Here is a 26,391-nt window from a genome sequence, read left to right on the forward strand (position 1 = left end):
TTTCTTATCTCGATGTCTTCTTCTTTTTTCAGTAATCAAAGAAGGTTACTATTGTCAATAGGTAGTAGGATGAGCATGCACTAGAATATATATACTTTATCCTCTATTATCCCCTTTGATTTCTCCTCCCAACTAGTTGATTGCAAGAACACCTGACAAGAGGTGTTAGACTGCAATATATATCGTACATCTTTTTGTTACAAACTATATATCTATATATTACCTTACCTAAAGAACCCTTCCCCATTCTCTAGATAAAACATCATTGCTAGTTATGTTGCTTTTTGCCACTTGTTGCGATCAACCTCATAAAAGGACATTGGCCATTTTTCCTTAAAATTGTCTGGCTCCATCTTATCCTTCTATGCTATAATGCCACATTGATTGGCTTGGTATTCACCCTGAAAACATTCCTATTATCATTGTATTCAATTTTCCAAAGACCTTTCACTTGTGCATTACAATCAATAAAATGATACTTGGAAGATGATCTGTAAGAGTATAAGCAATGGACATTGATACCAAGGATGATGTCCTCCCATGGCTTCTCTAAGGGCTCTCTAAGTGCTTGGTCCATACACTTTCTATCTTCTTCTAAGGGATGGCATAATATAATCTTTTTTTGAGTGTGACCCAATTCTTAGAGATCATGAAAATCTTATCTGTGACATGAGATGCAGTGTATCCATGTTAGTTGATAATGCTTACACAAAAGATAAAGCTTTAGGGTTGTTAACAATACAAGCACACTTTTGGAATAATCAAGGTGACGATGGTGGTTTACAATTGTACTTGTTAAGTCTTGCTACCATTGCAATACCTCCCCTTCATTCTCCACATACACATGAAAAGGAGACACCCCCCAACCAAGCCTTTTATATGTGGGTTGAGATGGATCATGAAAATCTTATCTGTGGCATGAGATGCAGCATATCCATGTTAGTTGATGCTTCTCACAAACAAGACAAAGGTTTAGGGTTGTTAACAATACAAGAATACTTTTGGAATAATCAAGGCACGGATCATGAAAATCTTGTATATGACATGAGATGCAATGTATCCATGTTAGTTGATGCTGCTTGTAAACAAGACAAAGGTTTAGGGTTGTTAATAATAAAACTACACTTTTGGATAATCAAGGTGACGCTGATGGTTTATAATTACATGTATTAAGTCTTGCTACCATTGTAGTAGCTCCCCTTTTTTCTCCACATACACATCAAAGAGATACACCCCCCCAATCAACCCTCTAATATGCTTCCTTCCAGCCTTGCTCGTTGTCTCACAAATTCCTTGAGGGTTTTCATAAATCTTTTAAGGAAGAACATCCATCAGCTCTATGAACAACACCACAAAGTTTCTCTTTACCCACCAAGTGCACTACAACATGCAATCGACTACTAAGTATACACTACTCAAGTGCACCATAACATGCAATTGACTAGTAAGTATAGATCAAGGAAGTTATCCTCAAGTATACATATTGCCTCTGTTGCATTTGAGATGAGCCATATTATTTGATAAACGATTTATTTGTTAAAAATAGCATCAATAATGGAGTGAGCCAAGGTTCATAGGTTTCAAGAGTAATTAATGTCCCAACATAGGGAATTTATTTTGATGCATTTTGGTGCCTATAAAAGGATTCAACAATGAATGGAGAGTACAACTCTTTTGGCTATTATGCTAATTTCTTGTGTGCATCAAGCTTTTGTCACTTGTGTTAATTATTATTGCTAATCTAATCTCATGCTTAATCCACACGTATTTCCACCCTAATCTATGCCAAACCCTATTTTACCAACATGGTATCAAAGCTTTTATCCATGATTATTACCTTTGATTACTTTTTATTATTACCATGTCCCTCTTTGTCTAAGCACCTCATGTCAATGTTTTACTTTATTCTCCCTCTACAAAGCATCATTCTTTGAGATGTTTAGTGCATATGTTGAAGTTAACATAAAGCTCTATTATCACATCAAGGGGCTGAGCCTAATCCATAGCAGAGGCGAAAAAAATGTAGGTCAAACATCGCCAAAAACACAACAGCAAAAATGAAAATTTGGCACTTCCTCTTTGAATGGAGCTAATTCCTCTTGGGCATCTTCTAGGGGTTGTACAGCCTAAATCTTGAAGCAAAATGATCACTAGTTGGTGAGAATCAAAGGTTTTTGTAAATTTTAGCATTTTTATTAATTATCAATTAGTGCTAATCAAGTGTATTAATTCTCAACATTGAGGGTTCAATTCTACCATTAGGGAGTTGTTATTACATGCCATTGCATTGTTTCTCAAAACCCCCTTGATTTAGTGCTGCTTCAAGTGCATCCTCCAAAACCTAGTAGTTTTTGTTGGTTGGTAGGATTTGAGTGCTTCACCAAAACTCTTCCCAATCTCTACCTATCATAGCAAGTGGAGAGAAATCAATGTGTGATACTTAGAATGAGGAGGAGAAAGAAATTGCTTGTACACCACCTTCTTTAGTGTATCTGACTGTGAGACAAAACATTAGTTGATGGTGGTGGCCCACAAATAGGGCATGCACTATATTCACTTTTTGTAAGGCGTATAATGAATTTATTTTTAAAACATTAAGATTCTATAGTAAGGGGCTAAGAGCTATCAACAAGTAAGACTTCTTCTTGAAGCTCTCATGAAGCGAGGGAGATGTAAGGCAACAAACCCCAACTATCCAATTCCCTGAGTTTCTAAAGTTGCAGAAGATCCACCAAACCTAGGGTTTCTATGGTATTGATAGTATTTATCTTCACCTTCTTCATCCAGCTCTCATCCACACATGCATTATTATCAGTAGTAGAGAGACAAGGTCATAAACGTAGTGGAATTAACGAGCGATAGTAAGTGCATAGTTCATTCATAGATTACAACATAGCCTGTATGAGCTAAAGTAAGGCAAAGAGAACCATAGATGCTATCCAATTGATTTGGGCATCATTTGCTTCTCCATTGGTATTGATTTTGGGATTTTCAACAAAGGCCTTTACAACATCATCGGAATTTTCCTTTGCAAACAATTTACTTGTGACCTTTGTAAACGCTGCTAATATAATTAGGCAAAGTCTCAACCATGAGTCTCAAAAAGATGTAAATGCCACTAATATGATCACGCAAAGTCTCAACCCATGAGTCTCAAAAAGATGTAAATGCCGCTAATATGATCAGGCAAAGTCTCAACCATGAGTAAAAAAAAAGATGTAACCTTTGAGATAATGAGGCCAAATGAGCATGCATATGGAATGAGTGTGTGTATGAGAGAGCAAAGAAAGAGCCCTTGGGAAAGTCTAGGAACACAACTATTGAGTCATTCGCAAACAAGAAGACCAAGGTCAAAGCCTTTGGGTTTGAAACAAGAATAATCCAATAAACCTAGTAATCAAAGGCTTAAGGCACTAGAGGGAGCCTGGCCTCTCACCCGTGGTTGTAACCCCATCCTCTCGTGTGTAAAGGTCAAGTCAAAGGCAACATTGTAGTCCATAGGGCAAGCTAAGATAGACCACTCCCCCTTAGTGTGATAAACCCTCATCATATTGAGGGGGAGTGTTGAAATAGCAATGTGTGAGGGCACAACATGAGTAGAGCACGGGGGAGAGTATGCACATTAGAAAGGAAGAAGAGAGACTAAGGGTCCTAACTCAGAGAGTGCAATAGTTAATGCAATAGGGCTTGCAAAAAACCCTAAAGTGCAATTGTTAATGCAATAGGGCTTGCAAGAAACCCTAAAGTGCAATAAGTTTACAGGAAACCCTATTCAATATTGTGATTAGGGCTTGCTAAAAATCCTAAGAAATCCTTTTGTGATTAGAGCTTGCAAGAAATCTTAAATACAATAGGGTTTGCCAAGAAACCCTAATAGAGAGGGAAAGAGTATTAAATCCTAATAAAATAACAATTAAAGATAACTCACCATACACTAGAGCTTGAGAAAAGTAGAAACACAAGAGGGATGAGAAATGGTGGAGAAGCACTTACATAGGGAGGAACGAGAGAGGGAGACAAGGGACGGAGGAGAGTAATGGAGAGAATTTTTATTTAAAACCCTAATAAAGTAGAGGAGAAGAGCATTTTTATTTAACCCTAATAAAACAACAAACAAGATAACTCACCATACACTAGAGCTTGAACAAAGTAGACACATAAGAGGGAGGAGAAATGGTGGAGAAGCACTTACATAGGGAGGAAGGGGAGAGTGAGAGAAGAGATGGAGGAAAGTAATGGAGACATATAAATAGGGAGGAAGGGGAGAGTGAGAGAAGAGATGGAGGAAAGTAATGGAGACATATAAATAGGGGACACCATTCATAGATGTCAACATCATATATCTCGGATGATGTAGACAATTGGAGAAGGATACCTTGTCCGTGTGGTAGATGGAGAGAAATTCCACACTAGAACGATGAATCATAATTGAGCATGTTCGCTTGTACCAATGCTTTGAGGAATTGCAACAAGCTTCATAATGCGATTTCTCGGTACGCAGATGCAATGATTTACATTTTTTTGGCACCATATATTGAGCATATCTGTGACAACTTTAGAGAATCGAATCCTACTAGGATAAAGATATGAAGGAGGCAAGATAATGTTATATGACATGCCACATCCTTCCATGGTTTCCATAATTAAATCTTACTAGGATGAAGTTATAGAGGGGTCAGGAGAGCGTTACATGGTATGCCACATCCTTTCATGGTATTTGAGAGATTTAGAAAGGGGTTTAGGCTTCACATGGAGAATAGGGAAGCACTTCCTCCATCCCTAGTTGAAATTTGTGGTACTAGGTTAGATCATAGCAAGCAATAAACTTCATGATTAAATAATAAGAAAATCACTCAAATAAGGATTAACTAAAGTGTAATCAAGACACTAATCACATGGTGATTGCATTAATCAAGCTCCTAAAATGAACCAAGGAATACATGATTTTATAGCTCTCAAGGATCCCCCATCCATAAGATACATGCACCCTTGTGCCATCCATGTGTCAATAAATGCTCACACTCCATGTGACACCTTGTACTGTCCATGTGCTACCTTTTTGACCATCGATTTCACCTTTTACATATAACCATACAAATCATTGCAAGCCCTAATTGTAAATATGCAATCGGGTTTCTTGCAAGGTGCACCCTTGGTTTCTCACACTCCATGTGACACCTTGTACTGTCCATGTGCTACCTTTTTGACCATCGATTTCACCTTTTACATATAACCATACAAATCATTGCAAGCCCTAATTGTAAATATGCAATCGGGTTTCTTGCAAACCTTATTACATTAACAGTTGGCAAGTAACCCTCTTGTATATTGCACCCTTGGTTTCTTGCCAATGAGGTTTTATGTTAAGGAACCCTAACGCTAGTAGATAAATGGTTTAAATCACAATCACCGCTCGATTGTTTCTTTAATCTTCCTCTACTCTTACTCACCTTCACTTTCTTCCCTTGTCCAAGCTGTCTTGTAGATAGCAAGAAGTGACTTAATAGTCATTCTTAAGAAATGAAGTCCCATTAAATGCATAGCTTTGGTGGTGGTTAAATTTTTTGACATGCTTTTAAAAAAAGGGCTTTTGTTGATCATAGGCCTTCTCTTTTTTTGGGTCCCAACACTCTTGAGGTAAATCTTTCTACTAATGGTGCACCCTTGGGCAAAATTTACAGAACCACTCAAGGGAGTACAGCCTTTGAAATCTTTGGAGAATGCTTTTTTATTGGTTTTTGATGGTGCATAATGAAGACAGACATGGAAAGTTGGTGGATGACTAGTCTTGTATGACCCACATGGTCAAATTATGTTCAAAGAGAAGTTTGTTTTAGAAGATGTACAAACTAATAAGGAGGCTGAGTATGCAGTTCTTGAGGAAGGATTACTGAGATACAAACAAGTAGGAGTGGACAAATTAATTACTAGAGGAGATGCATTGTTACTTGTTAAACACGTTCTTGGTATTTGGGCATGTAAAAATGATAAATTAAAAGAGCTTGTGCGAAGAATTTGAGCATTATTTAAACAATTTAAGGAGGTGCAGTTGTTACATTTGCATAGAGAACAAACTTTGAGAAATGGGATATTGATGCTATTGGACCTTTGCCTAGGACTCAAAATGGTAGAGTTTACATTTTGGTTGCAGTGGATTATATGACCGGATGGGCTAAAGCAACAAGTGTTCCAAGGGTGATAGAAGTTGCACTTTCAAGATTTATCTTTTCTCACATATGTTGTTGTTTTGGCACACCTTTAGAATTAGTTTCTAATTGTGGTCTAATCTTTCATGAAGGTATATTGAAATATATCCTTGATAAACTCAATATCAAACATAGATATTCTTCTCGTTATATTTCCCATAGTATAATGGTTTGTTGGAAAAGATTAATGGTATCTTGAGAAAGATCATAGCTAAACATGTGGAAGCTAGGCAAGGACTTGGGATCAACATTTGAATGGAGCACTTTGGGCATATAGGACTACCTTTAATGCCTCTACTCAATTTACTTCCTTCCGTCTCGTTTATGGTTAAGAGGCACTTGTTACTGAAGTTGATGTACCAAGTGCAAAGTTTTTGACGAAGATAAATAGGGATCCTAATGATCTGTGTGCTGAGATAGACTCATAGCCTTGCATCATTTGGAACTAGACAGAGAGACAACTATTGATTACTTTATACAAACTTCTCAGGATGCTAAGAAGAAATTTGATTCCTTACTCAAGGAAAAAGGTCTACAAAAAGACATGCTGGTGCTGAGATATGACAACTGTCATGACAACCAATTTGACGTGAAATTCTTGCAATGTTGGGAAGGTTCATTTATCATCCAAGAAGTTTATGACAATGGAAGTTATCAACTTATAGATTTATCTAGACGTGAGCATGCTACCTTAGTCTCAAGCCTTGTTTCACCCATTTTGGACAAAAAGGTATGGTAAAGAGGATTTTGAAGTAGACGTATCCATTATAGAGCACGTATGGATTAAATGCCTTACTTCATTGGGAGATGGTTGATATGATTGGGATTTTTTTTCTTCCTTTCTTTGGACCTCGTAGGAAGGGAGGAACACCTACATGGAACACATAGTGGGGTCTAGGAACTTCTTAGCAATAAATAATGGAAATATTATCTGCAAAAATAACCTTTAGCATCACACCTTATGCCTTGGAATAAGATTGTATTTTTAGCATTTTCCCTAAAATTTAGTGATCTTTCAAAATATCTCTTTTTTGGGAGAAATTGTGTGCATAGGAGGCTCTCCTTTATCCCACATGCCAAGTTTTTAGGAAAAATAAAGTCTTTATAGGCCACTTTGTTCCCTCTAATGTGAGTCCCCTCATCTATCTCTCTTCTCTAGATGTTCTTTCTTTTCCTTAGTTTCTTGCACTAAGGGATTATCGGGTTTTTCTCTTGCTTGGACAGTGTGTGTGCATCTTGACAAGGTGGTTGTCTTTCAATGAGGGAGTAGAGGGTAGAGGTGTGTTTTCCTTTATTGCCTTCAGTAGTAATGGCTTATTCCCCTTACTTATCATAATAAGCAGTTATGGGCTAATCTAGTTTTCCTTTTCACCTTGGTGGGCCCTCATTCTTGTGAGTGTTGGAGACTTCAAATTTTCAGAAATTCCAAAAATTCTCATTTTTCTCTCCCAAGCCATTTCCCATACCCCCCATAACAAAAATCACTAATTTCAACCTACACCCTCTAAGCTCTTGCCTCCTTACCCTTTAATCTAAACCCTTTACATTCTTGCTCGATTCTTTTCTTGTGCTCTTCCTTACCTTTTTTTACTCTTATGATTCTTGCATGGCTTCTTGTTCCTTTAGTAGATGTTGAAGAGATTATAATTCAGAGATTTATGTGTATAATCTTATTGATGCACATAGTTAATGGGTCACTTGGACTTTAAAGAAAAATTTGGGTGTACATGTAGCAACTTCCACATAGAGTTCATGACAAATGAAATATTTGATTTACCATTGGAAAGGAAGAGTTCTTAGGTTCTAGTGATCAAGAGATAATGGTGTTAAAACCACTCTGTTGATTAACATGGTTTTGCCTGCTGACCTACCCGCCTTGGGGAGTTTTTTTCTTGGCATGAGAGTCTCATGCAAAAAAGCTCTTTTACATAGATCTCTTCCTTGAGAGCTCTTATAAGAGCTCATCTATGCATAAGGCCTCTTATGCAACAATGTAGTAAGAGCTCTCACCTCTCATGCATAGAGGGTAAGAGATCTATGCATGGGAGCTCTCATTTGCATACAGATCTGAATTTATGTTAAATGCATGGGATCTCAATACATAAGAGATCTCTATCTATACGTGAGGGCTCTCATTTCTTGAAAGCTCTTTTACATGAGAGAGCTCTCATGCATAAGATCTATAGGCATGACAGCACCACCCATTTTCTCTCTCTCTCTCTCTCTCTCTCTCTCTTGTGGCTATAATTGAAGCTAAAACATAAGTCTCAACACACCTCAAGAACAAAAGCAATGAGAGTAGGTATCCCTTAACCTTCTTCATGTGGGGAGGTTATATAAGAGAGATGGCACAAGGAGGAAGAATATGTCAAAGAATCACTGAGGCAACACCGACCATAAAATGGAAAGCATCAGCCACAACCTAAATAATGTTGACTCCACATCTCCTCATTCATGATTCATGTAAAAAAAAAAGGCACATGACGTTTTCGATGACGTTGGGTTGAGAGCCGGTCAAAGATAAAAACGTGCAGCCACGGGCTTTTTATTTGTTTCTTTTATTATTATTATTATTATTTTGCCTTTTACTTTTATGCGTGGCGCGTGTTTCCAACAAGCAAGCCCTAACTCAAACAGCAGACTCAGCAGAGCGCTTCCACCATCACTCACAAGATTTTTGGTTGGCAGACCTTTTGATTCTGCAAAATCCTAGTTCTCGGAGTTTTTCCGGTAAGCGCTAATTCTCTGAGTTCTCCTTGCAAACCTTAACTCTCTGCAAAATCATAATTTGAACAGAGTAGTCCCATTTTCGCCCAGACATTTTCCGCCATTCGCAAAGCAACTCTAGTCATCTTCACAACCAGAAACCCTGCCATAGCAGAGATTAAGAATCAAGTTTTCCATAGTCAGACAACACCGATTTGGATCTCATCAGCTCCCATGGCGATCGGCTTAATCTTGCCGGAAGCAGCAGCTTCCATGGATGTGCTCCCCCACAGCTTCCATGGCAGCACTGCAGAGGCTCTACGCAGGCCGCCATCAATGGTGAAATGCCCCTTTCTGAGGGCATTTCTGGGCTTGAAGGCCATCTCTCAACCCTTCCGATCGTCTTCATCATCAACACCACATATAGAGGCAAATGCAGTGAGGGTTACCGCTGATCTACATGAACATGGAAGCTCTATAAAAGATCCCAGTAAGTCTTCTCACCGTCAAGAAGCTCCCATTGAACAGGCAGTAGGGTTTCCTGAACCTGACCCTGCCTTCTTTCAAGCAAGGTATGCCAAGCAGAAAAGCAGTATCATGGTTTTAGGGTTAAGTGTGCACACAGCCTCTGTAGAGATGAGGGAGAAATTAGCTATCCCTGAAGCAGATTGGGCTCGTGCCATTGAAGAGCTCTCGGGATATCCACACATAGAGGAGGCTGGCATTCTGAGTACATGCAACCGCCTTGAGATTTATGTGGTGGCTCTCTCTTGGCATAGGGGCATGGTGGAAGTCATGCATTGGATGTCTAACAAGAGTGGGATTCCTCAAGCAGTGCTCAGAGAGCATCTTTTTGTTCTTCAGAACCATGAGGCTTCACAGCATTTATTCAGAGTAGCGTCGGGGCTCGATTCCCTGGTGCTTGGGGAGGGCCAAATCCTATCTCAAGTCAAACAGGTTGTGAAGGCAGGGCAAGGCTCGCAAGGGTTTGGCCGGCAATTGACTAGCCTCTTCAAGCAAGCCATCACTGCAGGTAAGCGTGTCCGGAGTGAGACTAGCATTGGTGCGGGTGCGGTATCTGTCAGCTCTGCAGCTGTGGAGCTTGCCGCAACAAAACTGCCCGGCCTAAGCCTCGGCAATGCCCGTGTGCTCATTATTGGGGCAGGCAAAATGGCCAAGCTTCTGGTTAAGCACCTCATCTCAAAGGGTTGCACCAACATGGTTGTGCTGAACAGATCTGAAGAGAGGGTGCGGGAATTGCGAACACTGTTTCCAGAGGCAGTGTTGACCTTTCAACCATCACATGAACTAGCAAGATGCATCGGGGATGCGGATATAGTATTCACATGCACTGCATCAGACACTCCCCTTATTTACAAATCGACTGTAGAAGGTCTCCCGCATGCAGCTGGCCAGAGGCATTTCGTGGACATCTCCGTGCCGAGAAATGTGTCAGCATGTGTGGAAGAGGTAGATTCAGCTACCGTGTATAATGTGGATGATTTGGCAGAAGTGGTAGCTGGCAACAAGGAAGAAAGGGCCAAGAAGGCTCTAGAGGCCCAGGCAATCATTGAAGAGGAGTTGAGGAGTTTTAAAGCTTGGCAAGACTCCCTAGAAACTGTGCCGACCATCAAGAAACTAAGGGCTTATGCTGAGAAGATTCGTCTTGGTGAGCTGGAGAAATGCCTGGGCAAAATGGGAGATAATTTGTCAACAAAAGACAAGAAGCTGGTTGAGGAGCTGAGCAGAGGGATTGTGAATAAGCTGCTGCATGGCCCGATGGTTCACCTTCGTAGTGATGGTACTAATGGCTGCAGCATGGCTGATACCTTGGAGAACATGCGCGCTCTGGAGCGTGTGTTCAACCTGGAGTCAGAGACATTGTCTCTGGAGCAACAGGTTAAGGCAAAGGGGAAGCAAATAAGATAATGATGATTCTACAAAAGATTACATTGGATTTAACATAGCGAGTATCAAAGGACATGCAATATTGTGTGTTCCATATAATTCATCACAAAATAAGCCTTACAGAGTATATAAATGAAGGGGGGGTTTTCCCCCCTCACATGACTTGTGGGAACAGACCTTTGAAATGTTCCTCAAAACACTCTGCAACATCTATTGATGCTTGTTATGCTGAGTGACTGTTTGTGATTCAGTTACTCATGGGAATAAAACTACATACTGTTTTGACTTTTTGACAGCCTAGTACAACTTAGTTGTGCTCTATGATATGCATGACTTGTAAATGAAAGCTCTGAAAAGCTTTGTAGAAATTGAGATTCTGCCTAAACATTTCCTAGTATGTAGGTGGGCAGTTGATGAACATTGATTTGTGGGGATTATTGAAAGAGGATTTGAATTGCACAGATCTACGTGCCTCAATATAATAGTTCATGACATGGGCAGACTCCACCCTATGCAAGGTTGACGTCAAGGTCATGCTCCCCATGCTTTTGAAAGTTGTCTTTTGCACTAAACTTAAGGGGTCTATATCGGCTGGTTCGGTATGACATCAGCCTGTTCTCTATTTCGATTCATCTCATCTGTTCTTTCATGCAAATGATCATCACTTCCATCTTAAATAGTCAAGGTTTGCATCACTTGTTGTGACAATTGAGTTGCTCAAATCTCTCTTACGCACCTGCACTCGCACTCTCTCTCTCTCTCTCTCTCTCTCTCTCTCTCTCTCTTTGACTTTGCATGACTGTGTGAGAGAGAGATTGAGATTGATTAATGTCTTCAAAAGACCTAGTGGGTCTATGAGACCAAACATTAGTACAATGGTTCCATCAATAGTAAGTCATAGAATTTCGGAGAGGAATAAAAACAGCTACTTAGGCAATGACAACCATATGGTACAGTGTGTGTGTGTGTGTGTCTTAGGGAGAGAAAGATAAGATCAAAGGAGTTGAGTCTTTTATTGTCTAGCCAAGATAGTAGACCATATAAAGACAATGGACCACATATGACCATATGATGGCACTCAAATGCAAGGGAATTGAATCTGACCTCTCATTTAGAGAGAGAGAGCGAGAGAGCGAGAGATCAAATCAGATCAGATGAGTTGAGTCCTTTATCATTGTTAACTTCTTTTTCGTACACATGGCCACACATCATCTTGCTTTGGGTATATATGCACATATGCATGCCTTGTATATCTCATTTGTGCATGAGGGAGGTGCATTGCACTCCCCTTTTTGATGTATTTTGGTAGACTCACCTATGCTCGCCATGTGGCATATGGGATTGCCCCACTTTTACTCTATATAGAGAACATGGGTGATTCCCCTCTAGGCCAAGTTCATTCCTTAAGTAGTTTAAGTCTTGTACTCCCCTCCCTCATCTTAGAGGTTGAGGTATCTCCTTTTAGGGCTTGCTTAGGGTTAAAGTGAAGGCTTCTTGTTACTTCTAAGATGAGCCATGGATGTGGTGTTTGGGCATGGCTTGCTCACTGTTGAGCACTCCCCATGTGTGGGTGGCATGTGGTTGAGAACTGTCACGTGCACACCCAGAAGGTGTACAAGTGACATGGCATATCAGAGCATCCATAAGCATTTAACAGGCATTAACCCATTTATCCAGGCATTAATCCATTTACCCAGGCATTTTCAGCATATATATCATTATGCGCACCATGTGTTTGGGGCTTCTACAACACCAACTAGCATATAAGGCAACAAGAGCATTTAGATCAGGTTGGGGCCTGTTAGGACCAGCCGACAGCAGTTCATGGCAGCCGACAGTATCATATAGGCATTTAATGAAGTCATGAGTTCCCAGGTGGCTGGCCGACAGCAGTTTGGGATAACCGACCAGCATCAGCACCCCATATATAAGCAAGTCACATCATTTCAACATTGGCATCTCATAATCAGTAGGAGATCTTCCTCTCTTCTCAACGTTTCCTACCTAGGGAGCAAGGAGAGTCAGCAGATCTGCATATTCAGCATTAAGATAGTAGAAGCATTCAGATCAGTCATATTCCTACCTCCTACATAGAGGAAAGCCGGCATCCAAGGGTGGACCTCAGCATTGGAGAAGGAATCAGTCATTCACCATCAACATTCAACATATCTCTCTCATTTTGAGAAGAATATTCAGCATCTCTCTCTCATTCTGAGAAGGATATTCAGCATAGATCTCAGTTGTAACCATTGCATTTGATATTCCAAAGGTTGTATTATTCTATAAAACATGGATGGAAAAGTGTCCTCCAAATATTGTTAAACATTCAAAAGATAGAAAATTAACTATTGTCATTTATACCACCTAACCATATAATGGTTAAAGTTCAATAAATTCATTCTATTAATTCTTTGCATGAAACCCTTTCTTATAGCTCTCTTTCAAATTATATTTAAACCAACAATCATGCACATATATATCCACTTCTTGGCAAGATAATTCCATATTTCAACATATGTTTCAAGGCATTTGTTGACATAAAACCAATGTCTTTCTCTTAAGCATCAACATGAGTGTGGGGTTGACATCTTCTCATTGCCATGTGCTCGTCATTTGCTTGGGGCTTAGGCTTGTTGTAAGTGAAAGGTGAGTATAGAGTGAGTGTGTTGAGATGGTGTGAGAGTGAGTGTAAGTGTGTTTCTTTTTTCCTTTTCCTTTTAGCTTAGGTTCATTCCCCCTTTTCTTCTTCTCCTTATTCCCATATGATTAGCATATTCATCTAGACAACACGCTGAGATCCTTTCATTCTTTATTCTTTATTCATTGTCCAATGGTTTGGTGAGAGAAGATTTCCATTGACCCCCGAATGCCTAAACTAGAGCACTAGTGGCTTAACAATGGTTCCATTGCCAAGACAAGTTCACAAGGAGGAAACTACATAAAGATGGACCCTTCATCAACTCTACAACCTTTGGAAGAAAAAAAACCTTATGGCAAAGTCTGTATTTTTTGTTGTTGTTACTTTTGCTATCTTTCAAACTTTTAAGTTTTTTTAAACTTGATCTACAACCACTGCTACTAACCACGTTAACATTATTAAAAGAAAAACCACGTTAACATTATTAAAAGAAAAATTTAAAACCATCCCTTTTATTTCTAACTTTTCATTTTGATTAATTTCATTACTAACCTTTATAAAACCACTAACCCTTTCAAACTCTCTTATTTTGATTTGAAAAAAAGATCCCTTCACTAACTTTTACTAATTATTTGTTTTTCTCTCTTATTTATTCACTGTGTTATTTTATATACTAACTTTCTCTATAACAAAAAAAAGAAAAGAAAAAAAAGGGTGGCATAGTCTTGTTCTTGTGGTGCCACAGCCAAGAAAAGGCAACTCCCACAGTCATGGCTCGGTAACAAGAAGGCAACAATTATAGCAAAGCGCAGTAAGAAGCAGTGGACGATGAAGTGTGTAGCAAAGGGCGACTTCTTGAGGTGTGCCGTGGTGCTGCAGCAAGCAGAGATGGGAGGATGTTCGCAGCTTTGTGAGTGAGGAGGAGGTGGTGGCACAACACTACTACTGAGATGGAGTGGAGGCGAAGAGCGCCATTGGCATCTCTGTAGTGAAGGCACGCGACTCCGACCATCATGGCAGAGCTTAGTAAAGTGGCTGTGCCATGCAGCAGCATTGAGAGAAGGTGTCAAAAAGCACTATAGTCAAGAGGATGCATCCTGGCTGTGTGGTGACCCTCAGCACTATATAACAAGCGTGGTGGACCAGCAACTAAAGGTTTTTTTTTTTTTTTTCAATGCCATGTGTTTTTTAACACCATATGTTTTTTTAGAGGGTTGTTTAACACCATATGTTTTTTTAGAGGGTTGTTTCTTCAATGCCATGTGTTTTTAAATAATGATTACTTTCAAACACCCCCCACCTAACTATTGGGTCAAGGGAGAGATGGAACGTGCAAGGTGAACACACATAAACACACACGAACAAAGAGCCATATGAAGATGGAAAGCGTACTCACGATTATAATGAGTGACAGTACAAGGTACTATACACCTAGGAATAAGTGTCCCAACACACCAAGGGTGTATTCACACGGGAAAAAACCCAAGCCAACACTTGGTAAAAAGTGCCCGTGTGAGAGTGACTGTTCACACCATAACTTTTCGGAGGCCAAAGGCTAACAAACCCCCTTGAAGTGAATGGTGTGAACATGTATAGGGTGTAACACACTACCCTAGTAGAGGTAATAAGTTTAAAGCTTTGCGAAAAGCTTCAAACTTCTCTCTCGAAAGAGACTTTATAAACTCATCTGTCACATTGCCCTGTGTAGGCACGCAAGTCAAGGCTATATCTCCTGCATGGAGCCTCTCTCTGACATAATGATAATGCACCTCAATGTGCTTTATCTGCACATGAAAAACTGGATTACGTGCCACTGCTAATGCACTCTCGCTATTAGTGAAAATGGTGGTAGAAGACAAATGTCTAATACCAAGATCTACCAATAGATGGTAGAGCCATACACACTCCACAGTAGTTGTGAATGTTGACCTGTAGTTAGCCTCACAACTAGAAGTGACCACTACTGGCGGCGGCGGCTGCTTCTTGCTGAGCCATGAAATGCATGAACTTCTAAGAAGGAAACATTCACCATCCTAGTGGCATAACATCTTGCCTAGTCATTATCAGTGTAGGCGGTCAAGCATAAAGAAGACGCATTGCTATAAAACAATGCAAAGTCCCGAGTGCCTTTAAGGTAACGAAAGACACGCTTCACTGCTCGCCGTTGCCTAGTGCTAGGGCAATGCATAAATCTGCTCAACTGTGACACTGCATACTGAATATCAAGACGGGTAGTGCATAGATAAATAAGGCATCCCACAGCGTGCTGATAAGTGGCAACATCAAATGGCTTAGAAGAGTCCTCAAGTGACAGTCTTAAGCCTGGTTTCATAGGAGTAGAAACAGGTTTGCAATTTGTCATTTGGAACCTTTCTAAGAGCCACTCAATGTATCTTCTTTGAGATAACATGATGCCCCTCTCAACTGCTATAAACTGGATACTCAAATACTAATGTAAAAGCCCCATGTACGTAACACCAAATGCATGCTGTAATTTAGCTATGAAAGCTGAAATTTGCCCCTCATTAGAGCCAATCACTAGCAAATCATCCACGTAAAGGTTCAGGATTATGAAATCATCCCCTTGTTTGAGAACATAGAGTGTACTCTCAGTAGGGCTATTTTGAAAAATATGAGAGAGCAAGTATGCATGTATCTTTTGATACCAAGCACGAGGAGCCTGTTTAAGGCCATAAAGTGCTTTACGCATCAGAGCCAGTCACTAGCAAATCATCCACGTAAAGGTTCAAGATTATGAAATCATCCCCTTGTTTGAGAACATAGAGTGTACTCTCAGTAGGGCTATTTTGAAAAATATGAGAGAGCAAGTATGCATGTATCTTTTGATACCAAGCACGAGGAGCCTGTTTAAGGCCATAAAGTGCTTTACGCATTCTGCATACTTTGTGCTCTTCACCTTTCTGAACAAAGCCAAGAGGCTATGATACATAAACCTCTTCCTACAAATCACCATTCAGAAAAGTAGTTTTGGCATCCAACTGATGCACATTCCAACCTTTATGCGCAAACCAATGCAACAATAGTGTGTATGGTAGTCATACGTGAAGTAGGCACAAAAGTCTCATCATAGTCAATTCCCTCTCTCTGAGCATACCCTTTGGCGACTAAATGAGACTTATAGATCAATGGAACCATTAGCCTTGCGTTTCAATTTATACACCCACTTTGTGCCGGTAGGATGCTTGCTTGTAGGCAAGTCACACAACTCCCATGTAGCATTTTTTTCAATGGAGGCCAACTCCGAATGCATGGATGTGCCCCAATTATCACTCTCCAATGCATCAAAATGAGAAAGTGGCTCCTCATTACATGAGGTAGCAACAAGGAATGTGTTAACAAAATGACATGCAGGTCGAGAGGTAGCGCGTGTATGACCTAGCATAAGTGTAGGCAGTTTACTGTCACGCAAGGTGTCAATGAGAGCCAACGGCAGGGAACTCTCTACAAATGGCTGCATCCTCTTCAACCAATGCATCACCTATGGCATCCTGATCAAAGTGTAGGGGGGAATGTTGGGATGCTGATTTTGCTAATTTTCAACAGCAAAACGGGAGGCCTATTTAGAGCCAAAGTAGGCTCAACAGGTTTAGCACCTGTACCAAATAAGGACAGCAATGTATCAAAGACATCTAGGGCATCGATTGATGGTTGTAGCCTACATGAAAGCATAGGTTGGGATATATATTCAACAAAGATGACATCTCTGGACACAATAATCTTCTTGGTAGAAGGTACATACAACGTGTATCCTTTGCTCTCACTGCTATACCCCACAAAAATACATTTCAATGCCTTTGCTTCAAGTTTATGTCTTTGTTATGTTGGTACATGCACGTAAGCCTGACATCCAAAAACATGCATATGAGTAACTACAGGGATTCCACCATTCCAAGCCTCATAAGCTATCATAGATTTCAATGCTTTAATAGGACAGCGGTTCAGCACAGCACATAGTTAGCGCACATGACTGCTTCAAGCCAAAATCTGGATGGTAAATCCTTGCTTTTAAGAATACATATCACCATTTCCATGAGTGGATGATTATGGCACTCATCCACACTATTCTGATGTGGTGTATAAGAAGTAGTACACTCATGAGAAATACCACGTGACTGCATAAAAGCTGTAAACTCATGTGGCAAATATTCCCCTCCCTCTCGATTTGTACGCAATGTCGTTAGCTTATGCGGTCTAAGCATGGTATGGGGTAATACTATATGAGTTATATAGCCCAAATTCATAGCATAGGTTTAGTTGGTACATAACAATTTTAAACTATTTTGTGAAAGAGCTATATAGTAGAGGCTGTTACTATAGGAAGGGCTGCCAACTTCCCCACTACTAACAATAACGAGCGTAGGATGGCCACTACTAACAATAATGAGCCCACCGTCATTTCAAACTCGTTTGGACTATGGTGTGACTAAAACGTTATCTTCCTTGCCGCGTATTCCCGCTCTGTGTTTGTTCTACTGTCTGTGTATTCCCGCTCTATGTGTTCATTGGACAGGTTTGCTTGTTTACATATTGCACACATGCAATACACACACACACACACACACACACACAGTTTGCACGTTGCCAAAATATTGCAGGTCTCTCTCTCTCTCTCTCTCTCTCTCACACACACACACACACACACACACACACACACACACACACACACAAAAGCTTACATGCATTTCATTAATCTCTCTCTCTCTCTCTCTCTCTCTCTCTCTCGTGATTGTGTTCATTCAAGAATACTAATGCATCCAATGCTAAATCGGTGTTTTTTTTGGCATGTGGTGCAACGAAGGATGGGAAGGTCAAGCTCTTCAATGAAGTCACAAGCTTCTTTTGGGAAAGCAAAGGGAAGCACATCCATGATCAAGGAAGTTGCCCCACCTCACCACAAAAAATTTTGTCGCTTATGCACAGGACTTTCATGAAGATCGGGGTCTTTCCATGGTAGGAGTGGATCCCCACACCTTGTATGGGAAGAATGACATCTCTCATGAAAATTGGAGCTATGTTTTTTTGTGCTCAAAGCCCCTTCCAGGGAATAGCAAGAAGATTAAATCATATCATGTGAAGCCAGAGTTTGCAGAATGCTTTGTCCATCGACATTGGGATGTCTATCAAGAAGGACCATTCAATTACGAGATCGGGCATCAATTTGCAAAAGCATTTGCCCTGGAGAATTGTGAGGCTGCAAAAAGGGCTGAGAGGAGCAAGGAGCAGTACACCATTGCTTGGGCTCCATTCGTAGAGAGGGCAATGAAGAGCAGTGAGGAGAGACACAATATAGAAAAGAAGCGCTTAAAAAGGGAAGAGCAGATGATGATTGTATTTAAGGATGATGCAAAGCAACATACTATGAAAGGTCCACGTGCACGTCCACATCCGACAACACCCTTTCAATTCACCCAGACAAAGCTGAGTGAGCTGGTTGAGTTGCATAATGTAGTGGTTCAAAGGTTGGGGAATGTGAGATGTTCTGTAGAGCAATCAAAGCAGACATTAGAAGATAGAATGAGAGATCTACATAGGGCGGAGGGTGCTCAGCAAATCAATAGCACCTATGTTAGTCAGCTCGAGCGGGAGCTTGCACTTGCCACAGATCAAGGTGATCGAGACTGCCTCATAAAGCTCATAGCAAAATTTCAGGCCACACCGCAAGATGAAATTGCTAAGCTAGAGATGAAAGTCAAAGGTGTGTGCCTTATAATTTTTTTATATATATTTGTTTGTCTACATTATGTTGCCAGTGTATTATAAAGCATTGGTTACCTATTGTGTATCAACTTTATTTTGATGTAGCACCAATAATTCTATATAGCACAATTACGGACGTTCCCAGTTTGGAACGGCCTTTCCCTCTCCCGCACACTACCACGGCCATGCCGACTCTCTATTCAAATGCTTGTCATGGGCCGTTCGCTTAGCTTGCAATGGCCGCTCGATCCTCTTGCCACACTTGTATGCTTACAGTCACATGCCCGTTTCTTGAGCTTGCCACGGCCGTGTCTTCTTCACAGGGTTATAAATATAGGCCCCTCCTTCCATTTCCTCACTTTTCACTCTCAGCCTAGCCAAACTCTTGCAAATTTTTTCTCCAAGCCGTTACCCTCACAACTAGCCTTCAAGATGTCAGAAGCTTTGGACCATGCTTTTTATAAGAAAATTTTCTTAGATATAACATGGTATGCTTGTTATATAGCACAATTACCATGCTTTTTATAAGAATTTTTTCATAGATATATCATGGTATGCTTTCTATATAGCACAATTTGTGTGCTATATAGCTAATTTGTCTTAGATGTAGCATGGTATGTTTTCTATGTAGCACAATGAGTATGCTATATAGATCATTTTTCCGAGATATAGCATGGTAGGCTTCCTATATATAGCACAATTAGTGTGCTATATAGCTAATTTGTCTTATATATATCATGGTACATTATCTACACACAGCACAATGAATATGTTAAAGATCACTCATGATCCTAATTAGCATAATGAGTATATGTTATACAATACTGATGATGCTATATAGCAATGTGATATATATTAGATAATGTGGTATATAGCACAATACATGCTATATCTAAGAAAGATTATGTGTCATAGTAGTAAGGCTCCTTTTTATGTAGCACACCTTGTGCTATATAGCACAACACATGCTATATCTAAGAAAGATTGTGTCATAGCAAGGCTTCTTTTATTATGTAGCACACCTTGTGCTATATAGCACAACACATGCTATATAGCACAACACATGCTATATATTAGAAAGATTGTGTCATGGCAAGGCTTCTTTTATGTAGCACACCTTGTGCTATATAGCACAACACATGCTATATATTAGAAAGATTGTGTCATAGAAAGGCTCCTTTTATGTAGCACACCTTGTGCTATATAGCATTCAAGAAGCCTCATCAAGGTGGGGATATCTCCTATATAGCTATAGTGAAGCCTCCACCTAAGGACCACCTTATGCTATATAGCACACCTTGTGCTACATAGCATTCAAGAGGTCTCATCAAGGGGAGATATGTGCTATATAGCTATAATGAAGCCTCCACCTAAGGATGATGATTGCTATATAGTTGTATTATGAAGAATAAACTAAATACTGTCATATAGCTAGATTGTGTTAGGACTATCCATGATTAATAATGAGATTGAAGTCTTCTTTCTATTATTTGTATTGTAGATTGTATCGGCAAGCTTTGAGGAGGAACTGATGACAAAGGAAATTGCACACACTAGTTTTTGTGCTGGCCTAAAGAGGATGGCTAAGACATCAAGGCTGCATGCATTTTGTCCACCCCCCTACTGTAGTTACTGATCCTCTCAATGGAGCTTATGTCGCTGGCTCATATAGTTGTGCAGGATGTGGATCCCCCTTTGATGCAGCGGTCCTTGATGCCTTTTCCTTGCCTTGCTGCCATGTTTATCACATGATTTGCTTTTTACACGTGTGCATATCTCAAGGTGTATGTGCATATCCTGGTTGTAGCAGAGTTGTGTCTGAGAGGGAAAAGCACATGGTAGGTCATGATGTTGCAACTGTTAACAGAGCCCTGTTCCGGTAAGTTGCTGACTTGGTATACAAAGCAAGTACTCCACATTGATGGTTCTGGAGTAATGAATACATTGAATTTGCATTTTTAGGTAGTGTGCAGAGGAGACCATGCAAGTACCAGAGAACATGTCAATGCATGATGCGACTGGTAAATTTATTTTATATATTTGTAATAAAAACCTGTATCTTTCAAGTTTCTTTGGGGATCTTCTAATGTCTCTACATGTATACATGTAGAACAATGCTCTCATGCTGGTTTGGACAAGGTGGGGGGGTTCTCAATTTGAAGAAAACCCAACCCCAGAGGTGCGACACAAGAGTGAGGTAGAGTCAACATTGGATGTTCAATATGTCGAGATAAGCGAAGCAGCAAAGAATCTTGGAGGAACCCCCTTCCCAAAACCTATGAAGCCATCCCCAAAGTTCCTACGATCCACCCCAAAACGACTAGGTGATGAAGCCCTCAATCCATGGCAGGAAAAAGAAAAATTGAACTACAAAGCAAAAGTTGTATGCTTAATGATGATATTGTGCATTGTCACATGCCATGCATTTCCCTTTTGTAGCCCACCATCTTTAACAACTTGTTATGGCTTTCCTATTCTTGCAAATCTCGATATTCATTGTTGCAACGTTTTGTTATGGCTGTCCTATTCTTGCAAGTGTCTATATTCATTTTTTTTTATGAATGTTCTTTTATTTCTCCAACTGCCACATGCCATGGATTTTCCTTTTGTAGCCACCATCATCAATGGAAATGAACAACTTCTTGTGATGGTTCTTCCTATTCTTGCAATATTTGACATGCATGTGCATAAATGAATATTTGACATGCATGTGCAGAAACATCCAATCCTCCAGAGAATGTCACTGTGGTAGAGGCCAATGCTAGTGTTCAGGAGAATGTCAGTGTGGAGGAGGAGGTTGTTAATATAGACACAGCTATGGATGTCACTGTGGAAAATGCCAGTGTTCAGGAGAATGTCGATGTCAATGTGGAGGAGAATGCCACTGTGGAGAATGCTGTTAATATAGACACAGGTGTGGATGTCATTGTGGAAAATGCCAGTGTTCAGGAGAATGTCAATCAGTATGGAGGAGAATGTCACTGTGGAGGAGGTTGTTAATATAGACCAACTATGGAAGTCAATGGAAAATGCCAGTGTTCTGGAGAATGTCAATGTCAGTGTGGAGGAGGATAATAGCCATTGTGGTGCCAATGCCAACGTTGAGGACAATGTGGCTGTGGAACAAGACAATGCCAGTGTGGAGGAGGACAATGTGGCTGTGGAACAAGACAATGCCAGTGTGGAGGAGGACAATGTCGTTGTAGAACAGGACAATGTGAGGTTAAGAAATGACACTGTGGAACAAGACAATGCCAGTGTGGAGGAGGATGTTAACATGGGAACAGAATAGGACAATGGTCTTGCAGCAATCCCATGTCTAGTTATATGTACGCCCTTGCGTGTGAAGGCTCGATGCATATTGCTCGATGTCAATGGTCTGCTAGTGAAAAGTTATAGAATAACATATAATCGGGGAGTCCCTCAAACATGGATTGATGGTAAAGTATCCAGTCTATACCACATCATCACCCCCCCAAAGGAGGATAGAAAGCCTCAGTTTCAATATGTTGTAAGGCCTGATGCTCTCAGATTCCTCTCTACAGTTGCGGCACACTTTCATGTTGCCTTATGGACTAGTATGGTCAAGGACAACCTATATGCAGTGTTGAAGGCATGTTTTCCTAAACTACAAAGATCCTTTTTGGTGGATATTTTGCCACAAGAAAGATGTGACAAGTATCCCTATCTCTGATTCCACAGACAAACCAATATTTTTGAAGGTGATTAAGGATGACTTCTTGTTATGGCACCCACGGTTTTTTGCCCAAGACACTTTGTTGATCGATGACACATGGTACAAAAGCACGAAGAACCCCTGGGAATGTTGTATATATCCACCCTCATTTGAACCGGAGGATGAATCTCAAGAGCCAAAATTCTTGACGAGGACCTTGTTTCCATGGATGGTCAAGTAGAGGTGTGCTAAGGATCCCTAGAGTTATGCACGGGATAACATGATGTATAATCCTAAGGATAATATATTTGCTATTGTCATCGAATACTATGAACACTCGCAGACGAAGGCAATGAAATATGCAACCACTAACCAAGCACTGCATTGGAGGCTTTTTGTATACACCCCCATTATCCTTTTTGTATACACCCTCATTATCCTTTTTGTATACACCCTCATTTTTGTAACAGCCATTAACTTAAATATAATACAACTCGCAAAGTTATTATACGATTTATGGCTCAACTAGAATTGGATCTTGTTTTGTCTATGCTATTTTTTCTTGCTTAATCCTTGGTTTTGTGTCTTGTGCACTGTGTTGTGCTGTATAGTACGAATGCTATATAGCACAACCAGACTAAACTTAGAGTGAGAGGGGCATTGTGTTTTGCTATATAGTACAGGAATTGTGCTATATAGCACAACTAGACATGGTGAACTTAGGGTGAGAGGGGCAATGTGTTGTGCTGTATAGTACAGGAATTGTGCTATATAGCACAACTAGACATGGTGAACTTAGGGTGAGAGGGGCATTGTGTTGTGCTGTATAGTACATGAATTGTGCTATATAGCACAACAAGACATGGTGAACTTAGGGTGAGAGGGGCAATGTGTTGTAACTTAGGGTGAGAGGGGCAATGTGTTGTGCTCTATAGTACAGGAATTGTGCTATATAGCACAACCATACATGGTGAACTTAGGGTGAGAGGGGCAATGTGTTGTGCTGTATAGTACAGGAATTGTGCTATATAGCATAACCAGACATGGTGAGCTTAGGGTGAGAGGGGCAATGTGTTATGCTGTATAGTACTTCAGGAACTGTGCTATATAGCATAACCAGACTTTAGAAAGGTTTTGCTAATGACAACCTCCACAAATCAAATTTAAGAAATGACCTGCATATAAACCAGATTTAACAAATCAGGTCTAAGAAATGAGAACCTGCATACATATTTGATTGCACATGAGACTCTGCAAGGTTTCAAAGAAAGGTTACTACATAAAAAGGATACATAGAAAAGCTTTCAAGCAGTCTCATGTGGCATGGCATTGTAAATGGACTCGTGAAGTTGAGGAGATAAATAATACATCTTAGAGGCAGCATCCACAAGGGGCATGTCAAACTTGATTGACCTAACTAGGTGATAATATGTGTGGCTCACACCCTTGTCTCATCGAGCAATTTGTAGTGATTGAGATTCTCCATTTGCTGCTTATAATAAAGACTTGTGACAACATATGTGCCTCTAGCGCACTTGTTTTTCCAAGTGTCCTAAAAAACCTTCTCTGTCTTCCACCTTGCTTTTACAAATTTCAGCACATAGAAATCTACTCCTTCTACGTTTATTAGCCTCTGCGTTGACTGCATAGTTGTCTCCCTCAACAAGAAGTTGGCCAAGCATATCCAATGATCCCTCAAACATGGGTCTCTCATCTTCAAACTCAGCCATCCTATCTAGTATATTGATTCGTTCTTGCATATCTTCCATGTCCAACCCTTTTGTTATAGGCTTGAGAACAATATGTGACCATTCCTGGACATACGACTTGTTAGAGCATGATCTCCAATGACCAGCTATACATGCATTGCAGAAACAAGCCAAATTTCTAGTTTTCAACTGTGTCGGGTCTAGTTTGCAAAACCCACACACAGAATGTAGGGATTGTGTCCCCTTAAGTGTTGCACATCCCCATGCATTAGACTTGTCCACATCATCTGCACTTACTAACCAAAACTTTCGGTGAATCTGGGGACCATTGCTAGTACTGCAGGCATACGAGCTACTTGCACCATGAGACATAGTTTCCGTTAAGAAAGCTACAACATTAGCAACATTTTGAAGAACTACACCATCAGACTTGAGTTGTTCGTGCGTTAATGTCCTCTTCACTACTGCACCAGCACCGTCATGTTCTCCCTTGCCATGGCCTGAAGCAAAAAAATTCCAAGTCATCTCCACACCTGTCAGTTTGTAAAAGCGACCAACAAAATAAAATGGTCGGGCAGCTTTAAACTGTGAAGCCGCACCATCAGACCAGTGCTTTTGAAATTTCAAACCCTGGTCTTCAAGCAACCGATTATGAAGTTGGAAGCAATGTTGCGCAAAGAGAGTATCATGTTTCTTATCATTAGAGATATATAAATGCATCTCCTTGATTATGCTTTGGTCGTTTCTTGTACTATGCCTGTATGTAATGTGAACAAGGATTGTGCATTGATCTGAGTGCCAATGCATGGACTGTATTTCATTTTGCTGTTTGAATGAGTAGTTCTCAGTAAAATCTATTACAAATACTATGACATCTGTAGAGAAATTCTTGAGACACTCCCTGTACTGATCAGCTTGCCATCTGTACCTGAAGTTATGTATAATGAACTTTGATGTGTGGTGTTTCAGCATCAGTAATAACTCTTTGATAACAACCTGCTTGATGGACAACACTTTTCGTTGTCTGGTTACATCATGTCTATTTTGAACTTGAATATCCTCAAAGACCTGAACAGTGACTGTCTTTGTTGTCTCCTTTTCTTCATGTGAAAACAAGCGTAGCTTTTTAACACCACATTTATTGCATTGCCCCATGATACATCTGAACTGATGGTATGTGGAATCCTCCTTCTTTTTGCATAGACAAGATTCCCATAGTTTTGTAATTCCAGATGACATGACGTGCTCGTGTGTGCAACACATTTTCCCTTGGCTGCTACCACTGATTTGCAAACAATACAATGACATTTGCACAAGCTTCCATGAAAGCCAAAAGCATCTGAGCGCATTCGATTGAAGGCATATTTTAGGTATAACATTTGTATGTGGTACACACAACAACATGTGTTCCAATCCTTTAGCTTGCGCACAAAGAAAGGTTCGAGCTTCTCGAATGAGCGTTGGCCAATTCGCAAATGAGGATAAGTAGATTTGAACCTCAAAAAATACTCCGTCTGCAAGGAACATAGACCATGAAGAATTTACAAATGAGGATAAGCAGTGCTATGCATTCACAAAATAGGTCAACTATATAGTACATGGTTATGCATTAGTACTGTGCTATATAGCTCGTACTGATTGCTATGTAGTACATGTGAGCTTTATAGCACATGCACAGTGCTATTTGTAAATCTTAGATTTATGCATCATTGTACAAATACTATATAATTGGTTCAGTGCTATATAACTGGTTGAGTGTGTTGTAGAGAGTGCTATATAGTACATGGTTACAAAATAGAACCCCAGGCTTTAATGATGTGTGCTATTTAG

General features: G+C 40.2%; 1 pseudogene across 1 annotated transcript; it reads left to right on the forward strand.

Moving 5' to 3' along the window:
- The first annotated feature begins 8,763 nt into the window (after positions 1–8,763).
- Positions 8,764–11,281, forward strand: LOC147626952 (glutamyl-tRNA reductase 2 pseudogene; annotated as a pseudogene). Its single transcript, XR_015268430.1, has one exon. The product of XR_015268430.1 is annotated as a glutamyl-tRNA reductase 2 pseudogene (transcript).
- Positions 11,282–26,391: the final 15,110 nt, after the last annotated feature.

The sequence above is a fragment of the Cibotium barometz genome, chromosome 21 (genome assembly GCF_041138505.1).
Source record: "Cibotium barometz isolate CiBa-2024 chromosome 21, ASM4113850v1, whole genome shotgun sequence".
In the NCBI taxonomy this organism is placed as follows: Eukaryota; Viridiplantae; Streptophyta; class Polypodiopsida; order Cyatheales; family Cibotiaceae; genus Cibotium; species Cibotium barometz.